The sequence below is a fragment of the Crotalus tigris genome, unplaced genomic scaffold (assembly GCF_016545835.1).
Source record: "Crotalus tigris isolate CLP2741 ecotype Arizona unplaced genomic scaffold, ASM1654583v1 scf7180000017678.2327064, whole genome shotgun sequence".
Lineage (NCBI taxonomy): Eukaryota > Metazoa > Chordata > Lepidosauria > Squamata > Viperidae > Crotalus > Crotalus tigris.
In genome coordinates, this window is record NW_024096561.1 from 968,609 (window position 1) to 978,368 (window position 9,760).

The 9,760-nt window shown below is 46.6% G+C and overlaps 1 long non-coding RNA gene across 1 annotated transcript; it reads right to left on the bottom strand.

Annotated features, from left to right (window-relative positions):
* Positions 1–1,258: 1,258 nt before the first annotated feature.
* LOC120305489 lies at positions 1,259–3,964 on the bottom strand. The gene is made up of 3 exons (XR_005556054.1): positions 2,459–3,964; positions 1,902–1,976; positions 1,259–1,739 (listed from the first exon to the last, which is right to left on the bottom strand). It is a non-coding gene; the product is annotated as an uncharacterized LOC120305489 (long non-coding RNA).
* Between the last annotated feature and the right edge of the window lie 5,796 nt (positions 3,965–9,760).

Consider the following 9,760-nt stretch of genomic DNA (forward strand, 5'->3'; position numbering starts at 1 on the left):
TAGACTTTGCTGGTCAGAAGGTCACAAAAGGAGATCACATGCAATCATGTATATATATGGTTCGTGGATGCCCTCTGCCCAGCAGTGTTTACACCATTGGGGTCAGCATGGTGCCAGTTTCATCTGGACTAGCAGAGTAAAATGTTTTAGCAGAGCCCCGAAACATCAGTCTGTGAAACTGGCATTATACATTGATGAATGTTTTAATAAAGAAACCGCAGGCTAACTTCTGCTGCTCTCTAGAGATTGAGCACAGGGAACATTTTCATATTTCAAAAAATATTGCATGCAGGATGGAATTTGGCCATTTCACCACCCCGTCCTCCCATGAGCCTATTATTATATATATATATTTTTTAACTGTACAGCTAATCTAGCCAAGTCAGAAAGAACAATTCTGCCTAGCAGGGAGAATCTGGCAGCCCCTTTTCTGACTAACAAAACAAATTTCCTCCTAACTTTTTGCTTTACAGACCAATATGCTTCTCTTATTTTACCTACCATTGACACTAGAGAAGAAAGATGACCATTATTAAAAATAATCAGCATAAATCTGTACAATAAATGAACCCAAAACTTTTTATCAGCACATTGAAAAGGAAAAGCTTGCAATGATATCACATGTTAAGAAAACTGGAATGATTCAGAGTGACAGCTGAATGTAGTCCCTCATTAATCAACAGAATTTGTGTTCATTTACACCGATTTTCCTTTTGTTGATGGCTGGATTTTCTCAAATTTAAAATCGGCTCAGCTGTCAGTCACAGCAGGGGCCGCTTCTTAGCCAACTTTCACTGAAATTGAGAAAGCTAAGCAGGGATGGATAGGGATGAGAGACCGCAAGAGATTTCCAGCATCCAAAATAGACTGTGAAAAAGGGTATGTGTGCATCACATAAGACAATCACAAAGAACTTCCATCATTTTGCTGAAGAAACTTCATGACCGTGTCCACTAAGGGATCAAGTGCATCTTCAAGGAAATTATGCAGGTAGTCCTTGACTTATGACAATAAATGAGCCCAACATTTATGTTGCTAAGTGAGATATCTGTTAAGTGAGCTTTGCCCCATTTTATGACCTTTCTTGCCACAGTTGTTAAGTGAATCACTGCATTATTGTCAGAAACATGGTTGTTAAGTGAATCTTTGTTTGTCAGAAGGTCACAAAAGGTGATCACGTGACCCCGGGGCACTGCAATGGTCATAAATATGTCTGAATTTTGATCATGAGACTATGGGGATGCTACAACAGTCATAAATGTGAAAAATGGTCATAAGTCACTTTTTCAGTGCTGTTGTAACTTCGAATGGTCACTAAATGAACTGTTGTAAATGGACAATTACCTGTATTTCATTCTCGTACCTGTCTGTAGACAGCACCTTAAATTCCCCAATTATTGGACTTCCAGACTGAATAAACCTTTTCCTTCAAAGGAGTCAGTAGGGGTGAGGCTGATCATTTCAGATAAAGACAGAGAGAAGTACATTGTGAGGTTTGCCGTTTTATTCTGCTTCAAAGTCACAGTGCCTCGAGGGAAGGGAGTGGGTGCTTCCTTCAATGATTTTCTTCCTCTTGAGTGGCAGCCTGCCCACCTTATTTTTTGATTCCCCCCTCAGTTGTAGACTCATTCATAGTTAGGCTATTTCTTCAACTTGTGATATTGAACGGATTCAAATCAAATCTCTTTATTAGCCTTTGACCAGCCTTTACAGTAATAAAGAGAGTTTGACACAGCAATCTGTTATTGGGAAAGAAAAAAAAACAGTAGGATAATAAAATGTCACATCTAAGTTTTGCACAGCTGTATAGCTTGGTGAAAATATTTGGCCATTGTCGTGCCCTGCGAGGCACCAGAGCATAGTAGACACGTCCCCGGCAACCCCATCACCCTCCGGTATACCTGTTTCCATCCTGGTCGACCGTCCTCAGAGGTCCGAAGCTGTTGCAGACTTCCTATGACGTCATCATTCGACATCTGCATGGAAGAGTGAACGGCAGAGTTTCAGAGCCTCGCAGAAGCCCGACATTAGAATGAGGACAACGCACAGATGTATGGCCAGCGAACGGAGGGGTCTCCGAGCCTAGCAGAGGACCGACGTTAGAATGAGGTCAATGCACAGCTTTATGGCCAGCGAACGGAGGGGTTTCTGAGTTTCACACTCACAGACGCATGGATAGCTGCTTGACGGGAGGGCCTAATGATGCAAGGGTGTGGTTTTACGTTTGGGAGCCGGATGGTGGCTTACCGAGTATTGGATGGGTGGTGCTGGGTTAATTAAGGGCGTGGCGCATAGGATCACTATGTAAAGGTTCTGGGAACGAGTGATTCCCAGTGCTGACTTTCCTCAAGCTTCACTTCCTAGTAAAGTTCGTTCATCGTTCCTGCTCGTGGGTTTGTTTTCCTTTTGCATAACGAAACATCAGGCTAGGATGACGCAACAGTAAGTCAGCACTCACATTTCTTCTTGTTTGCTTGAAAGTTCCCTTTCTTCTCCATCTGTAAGGGGGTTGTTTGGAGCAGTTATGGCAGAGGGAGTCCAGGATGCTGATCCCGTGGGGGAGATTCCGGAATCACCTGCAGACAAGGGAACGGTCACCGAGGTGGGGGCGACAGAGGCTTTACCGGTGGTGAGACCTAAGGAGCGTGCCCAGCAGCCGGCGGATAGCGGGGGTGAGACTAAGAAGCCAATTGTAACATCTTTGGGGGAATGGTGGTTGAGTTCAGCTTTACAACACTCGGAGGCTGGCGGCCCTTATGTAACTGGGGGAAGAGACCCTCTATCCGGATGGAGGGAGAGACGTGTCACGGGTGATGAAGACGAAGAGTGGAGTTATTCTACGGCACCTGGGCAGTATACCTTGGACGTCCTTCGTGACAGATTTGGAGAAACGGGGTTTTTACCCAGGTCAGGAGGTACTCCAGGTTCCCAGGACCCAAGGGGCTGTTCTGGGTTCTGTCTAGCCAGTCCACGATTTCGGCTGGACCAGGGCCAACAAAGGCAGAGGACCAAACTGGCATGGCCACAAGCCACTCTACATCATTTTCCCATCCTCTAGGCTCAGGGGCATTAGGTACAGGGAGCCGTCATATCACCGCACCAGGCCACAGTCAGCAGGTTGGACAGGCTGCCGCTATGTGGCCAGCAGGGGTAGCTTGGGTCTCTCCCTCTATTGGGGTGACATTTGATGGAGACCCAGATAGACTGGCGATGTTTATGGGACATGTCCTAAGTCACCTAGATAGGTTTGCACCACAGTATTCCTCCCAATGGGCTATTGTTGTGGCCATAACGGCAAGCCTACAGGGGGAGGCAGCTGCCTGGGCTGCTGATCTGTTTAGTGATCATGCCTGGAAGTTGGGTGATGTTGGACTGTTTCTTGATGCACTGAGAGCCCGCTTTGAAGACCCCACTCGGGTTCAACGTGCTGAAACGGAGATCATAGGACTGTGACAGAAGGGGAGGCCAGTACGGGAATACGTACAAGAATTCCAACATGCGGCTGGTAGGTTAAGGGTTCCACCGTTCCACCGATTGTGCGATTGACATCCTGCCGGGAGCTAAATTGCCAAAGCCATGTATGTATCCCATGACACCCCGGGAGCTGGAAGAGTTGAGGAAGTATATCGACAAGAATTTAGCATGAGGTTTCATACAACTGGCCCGGTCGCAGATTGCAGCTCCTGTATTGTTCCAAGAGAAAAAAGACGGAGGCCTTTGGCTTTGTGTGGACTTCAGGGGCATTAATGCGGTCTGTATAGAACACATGTACCCCTCCTTTAATGAAGGACATGTTAGCCCATCTAGCCCAGGGGAGGATTTTTACAAAACTGAATCTGAGGGAGGCTTATTACTGGGTTAGAATTAAACCTGGTGATGAATGGAAGACAGCCTTCAACTGCCCCTGGGGAGGTATCAATTCTGGGTTATGCCCTTTGAGCGCCCCTGCTGTTTTTATGCAGCTAATCAATGGGGTATTACACAAACATCTGTATCGTGGAGTTTTGGTCTATTTGGATGACATATTAAACTTAGAGGTGTTACAGACCCCAAGAAGACTATCACCAAAACACGTGTGTTGGGCACAGTACTTTCGGCGTTTCAGGTTTCACCTTAAACATGTACCAGGCAGCCGAAACTTTCTAGCAGATGCATTGTCCAGGTTGCCACAGTATGATAGTAAACGGGAGGAGGTGGTGCAGGTGATCCTACCTCCTTATACGCAGGGTGTCGCCAAAGCAGTATCCCGTACGATTGCTGTGGATCTGGAAGATGAACTAAAGGCAGCCCTCTCAAACGATATTTGGTTTCAGAAGCACCAGGGGTTGTTAACTCAGCAGGATGGGCTGGCCTGGTATGGGACTAAACTGTATGTGCCACATACATTATGCAACCGTGTCCTCCATCGATGCCATGATTCCAAACAAACAGGCCACTTCGGATTTTTAAAAACTTTGCATCTCGCTAGACGCCAATTCTAGTGGCCTCAAATGAGAATTGACCTAGAAAGGTATGTAAAAAGTTGCCCAGTATGTGCTATCTCCAAATCCAGGTAAACCTTTGGGACTTCTGCAGTCTGTGGCTGATCCAGAGTATCCATTGCAGGATATAGCCATGGACTTTATCGTGGATCTTCTTGATAGCAAAGGATACACAGTAATTTGGACAGTGATTGATCTGTTTTCTAAACAGGCTCATTTTATTCCTTGCAAGGGATTGCCATCGGCCCAAAGGTTAGCTCGCATGTTTTTAACCCATGTTTATCGTCTCCATGGGGCCCCACGTAGGATCATATCAGATCGGGGAGTTCAATTTACAGCTCGATTTTGGAGGAACTTTGTGTGTCTACTCAGCTCATCACAAGGTCTCAGTTTGGCGTACCATCCAAGCACGAACGGGGCTGCAGAACAGGCGATTTCCAGCATCCAAAATAGACTGTGAAAAAGGGTATGTGTGCATCACATAAGACAATCACAAAGAACTTCCATCATTTTGCTGAAGAAACTTCATGACCGTGTCCACTAAGGGATCAAGTGCATCTTCAAGGAAATTATGCAGGTAGTCCTTGACTTATGACAATAAATGAGCCCAACATTTATGTTGCTAAGTGAGATATCTGTTAAGTGAGCTTTGCCCCATTTTATGACCTTTCTTGCCACAGTTGTTAAGTGAATCACTGCATTATTGTCAGAAACATGGTTGTTAAGTGAATCTTTGTTTGTCAGAAGGTCACAAAAGGTGATCACGTGACCCCGGGGCACTGCAATGGTCATAAATATGTCTGAATTTTGATCATGAGACTATGGGGATGCTACAACAGTCATAAATGTGAAAAATGGTCATAAGTCACTTTTTCAGTGCTGTTGTAACTTCGAATGGTCACTAAATGAACTGTTGTAAATGGACAATTACCTGTATTTCATTCTCGTACCTGTCTGTAGACAGCACCTTAAATTCCCCAATTATTGGACTTCCAGACTGAATAAACCTTTTCCTTCAAAGGAGTCAGTAGGGGTGAGGCTGATCATTTCAGATAAAGACAGAGAGAAGTACATTGTGAGGTTTGCCGTTTTATTCTGCTTCAAAGTCACAGTGCCTCGAGGGAAGGGAGTGGGTGCTTCCTTCAATGATTTTCTTCCTCTTGAGTGGCAGCCTGCCCACCTTATTTTTTGATTCCCCCCTCAGTTGTAGACTCATTCATAGTTAGGCTATTTCTTCAACTTGTGATATTGAACGGATTCAAATCAAATCTCTTTATTAGCCTTTGACCAGCCTTTACAGTAATAAAGAGAGTTTGACACAGCAATCTGTTATTGGGAAAGAAAAAAAAACAGTAGGATAATAAAATGTCACATCTAAGTTTTGCACAGCTGTATAGCTTGGTGAAAATATTTGGCCATTGTCGTGCCCTGCGAGGCACCAGAGCATAGTAGACACTTCCCCGGCAACCCCATCACCCTCCGGTATACCTGTTTCCATCCTGGTCGACCGTCCTCAGAGGTCCGAAGCTGTTGCAGACTTCCTATGACGTCATCATTCGACATCTGCATGGAAGAGTGAACGGCAGAGTTTCAGAGCCTCGCAGAAGCCCGACATTAGAATGAGGACAACGCACAGATGTATGGCCAGCGAACGGAGGGGTCTCCGAGCCTAGCAGAGGACCGACGTTAGAATGAGGTCAATGCACAGCTTTATGGCCAGCGAACGGAGGGGTTTCTGAGTTTCACACTCACAGACGCATGGATAGCTGCTTGACGGGAGGGCCTAATGATGCAAGGGTGTGGTTTTACGTTTGGGAGCCGGATGGTGGCTTACCGAGTATTGGATGGGTGGTGCTGGGTTAATTAAGGGCGTGGCGCATAGGATCACTATGTAAAGGTTCTGGGAACGAGTGATTCCCAGTGCTGACTTTCCTCAAGCTTCACTTCCTAGTAAAGTTCGTTCATCGTTCCTGCTCGTGGGTTTGTTTTCCTTTTGCATAACGAAACATCAGGCTAGGATGACGCAACAGTAAGTCAGCACTCACATTTCTTCTTGTTTGCTTGAAAGTTCCCTTTCTTCTCCATCTGTAAGGGGGTTGTTTGGAGCAGTTATGGCAGAGGGAGTCCAGGATGCTGATCCCGTGGGGGAGATTCCGGAATCACCTGCAGACAAGGGAACGGTCACCGAGGTGGGGGCGACAGAGGCTTTACCGGTGGTGAGACCTAAGGAGCGTGCCCAGCAGCCGGCGGATAGCGGGGGTGAGACTAAGAAGCCAATTGTAACATCTTTGGGGGAATGGTGGTTGAGTTCAGCTTTACAACACTCGGAGGCTGGCGGCCCTTATGTAACTGGGGGAAGAGACCCTCTATCCGGATGGAGGGAGAGACGTGTCACGGGTGATGAAGACGAAGAGTGGAGTTATTCTACGGCACCTGGGCAGTATACCTTGGACGTCCTTCGTGACAGATTTGGAGAAACGGGGTTTTTACCCAGGTCAGGAGGTACTCCAGGTTCCCAGGACCCAAGGGGCTGTTCTGGGTTCTGTCTAGCCAGTCCACGATTTCGGCTGGACCAGGGCCAACAAAGGCAGAGGACCAAACTGGCATGGCCACAAGCCACTCTACATCATTTTCCCATCCTCTAGGCTCAGGGGCATTAGGTACAGGGAGCCGTCATATCACCGCACCAGGCCACAGTCAGCAGGTTGGACAGGCTGCCGCTATGTGGCCAGCAGGGGTAGCTTGGGTCTCTCCCTCTATTGGGGTGACATTTGATGGAGACCCAGATAGACTGGCGATGTTTATGGGACATGTCCTAAGTCACCTAGATAGGTTTGCACCACAGTATTCCTCCCAATGGGCTATTGTTGTGGCCATAACGGCAAGCCTACAGGGGGAGGCAGCTGCCTGGGCTGCTGATCTGTTTAGTGATCATGCCTGGAAGTTGGGTGATGTTGGACTGTTTCTTGATGCACTGAGAGCCCGCTTTGAAGACCCCACTCGGGTTCAACGTGCTGAAACGGAGATCATAGGACTGTGACAGAAGGGGAGGCCAGTACGGGAATACGTACAAGAATTCCAACATGCGGCTGGTAGGTTAAGGGTTCCACCGTTCCACCGATTGTGCGATTGACATCCTGCCGGGAGCTAAATTGCCAAAGCCATGTATGTATCCCATGACACCCCGGGAGCTGGAAGAGTTGAGGAAGTATATCGACAAGAATTTAGCATGAGGTTTCATACAACTGGCCCGGTCGCAGATTGCAGCTCCTGTATTGTTCCAAGAGAAAAAAGACGGAGGCCTTTGGCTTTGTGTGGACTTCAGGGGCATTAATGCGGTCTGTATAGAACACATGTACCCCTCCTTTAATGAAGGACATGTTAGCCCATCTAGCCCAGGGGAGGATTTTTACAAAACTGAATCTGAGGGAGGCTTATTACTGGGTTAGAATTAAACCTGGTGATGAATGGAAGACAGCCTTCAACTGCCCCTGGGGAGGTATCAATTCTGGGTTATGCCCTTTGAGCGCCCCTGCTGTTTTTATGCAGCTAATCAATGGGGTATTACACAAACATCTGTATCGTGGAGTTTTGGTCTATTTGGATGACATATTAAACTTAGAGGTGTTACAGACCCCAAGAAGACTATCACCAAAACACGTGTGTTGGGCACAGTACTTTCGGCGTTTCAGGTTTCACCTTAAACATGTACCAGGCAGCCGAAACTTTCTAGCAGATGCATTGTCCAGGTTGCCACAGTATGATAGTAAACGGGAGGAGGTGGTGCAGGTGATCCTACCTCCTTATACGCAGGGTGTCGCCAAAGCAGTATCCCGTACGATTGCTGTGGATCTGGAAGATGAACTAAAGGCAGCCCTCTCAAACGATATTTGGTTTCAGAAGCACCAGGGGTTGTTAACTCAGCAGGATGGGCTGGCCTGGTATGGGACTAAACTGTATGTGCCACATACATTATGCAACCGTGTCCTCCATCGATGCCATGATTCCAAACAAACAGGCCACTTCGGATTTTTAAAAACTTTGCATCTCGCTAGACGCCAATTCTAGTGGCCTCAAATGAGAATTGACCTAGAAAGGTATGTAAAAAGTTGCCCAGTATGTGCTATCTCCAAATCCAGGTAAACCTTTGGGACTTCTGCAGTCTGTGGCTGATCCAGAGTATCCATTGCAGGATATAGCCATGGACTTTATCGTGGATCTTCTTGATAGCAAAGGATACACAGTAATTTGGACAGTGATTGATCTGTTTTCTAAACAGGCTCATTTTATTCCTTGCAAGGGATTGCCATCGGCCCAAAGGTTAGCTCGCATGTTTTTAACCCATGTTTATCGTCTCCATGGGGCCCCACGTAGGATCATATCAGATCGGGGAGTTCAATTTACAGCTCGATTTTGGAGGAACTTTGTGTGTCTACTCAGCTCATCACAAGGTCTCAGTTTGGCGTACCATCCAAGCACGAACGGGGCTGCAGAACAGGCGAATGCGGCTGTAGAACGATACCTGAGGAGTTATGTTTCATACCAACAGACCGATTGGGTGGAGCTGGTACTATTTGCGGAAGTAGCGTACAACAATGCTGTACATAGCAGTACTGGCCCCTTTCCGGTTGGTGTCTGGTAGAGAATTCATACCTATGCCCAAATACAGGCATTATGAATCCCATCCATATTCACCTAATGACTGGTTATCTCGGGTTAGCGGAGTATGGGGTATAGTAAAAAAGGCCCTCACAAAAGCTAGCGAGAGTGCAAAAGCACAGGCAGACAAGCAACGTAGACCACATAAGCCATTTAGTGTAGGTCAGATGGTGTATTTGTCTACAAAATACATATGTTTACAGGTACCTTGCAAAAAATTTTGGCCGAAGTATATAGGACCATTCAAAATTACTCATGTAATTAATCCGGTGACAGTGCAACTCCAACTTCCCTGATTTTTGGGAAGGATCCATCCTGTGTTTCACAGTAGTCTATTGAAACCAGCTCCCCATTATCGGGTAACGGAAACACCTGGTCCTGTAAAGTCAGATTATTACGAGGTCCAGGAGATACTGGACTCACATATAAAATAGGGTGGACTATACTATTTAGTGTTATGGAAAGGATATCCTTTGTCAGAAGCTTCGTGGGTGAAAGTAACGGATGTGAACGCACCCCGATTAATCCAGGCGTTCCATAGAAAGTACCCAGGAAAACTGGGAAAAGGGGCAGTACCACCAATATCAATATTTGTTTCCTTTCCAGGGGGAACCCTGGTA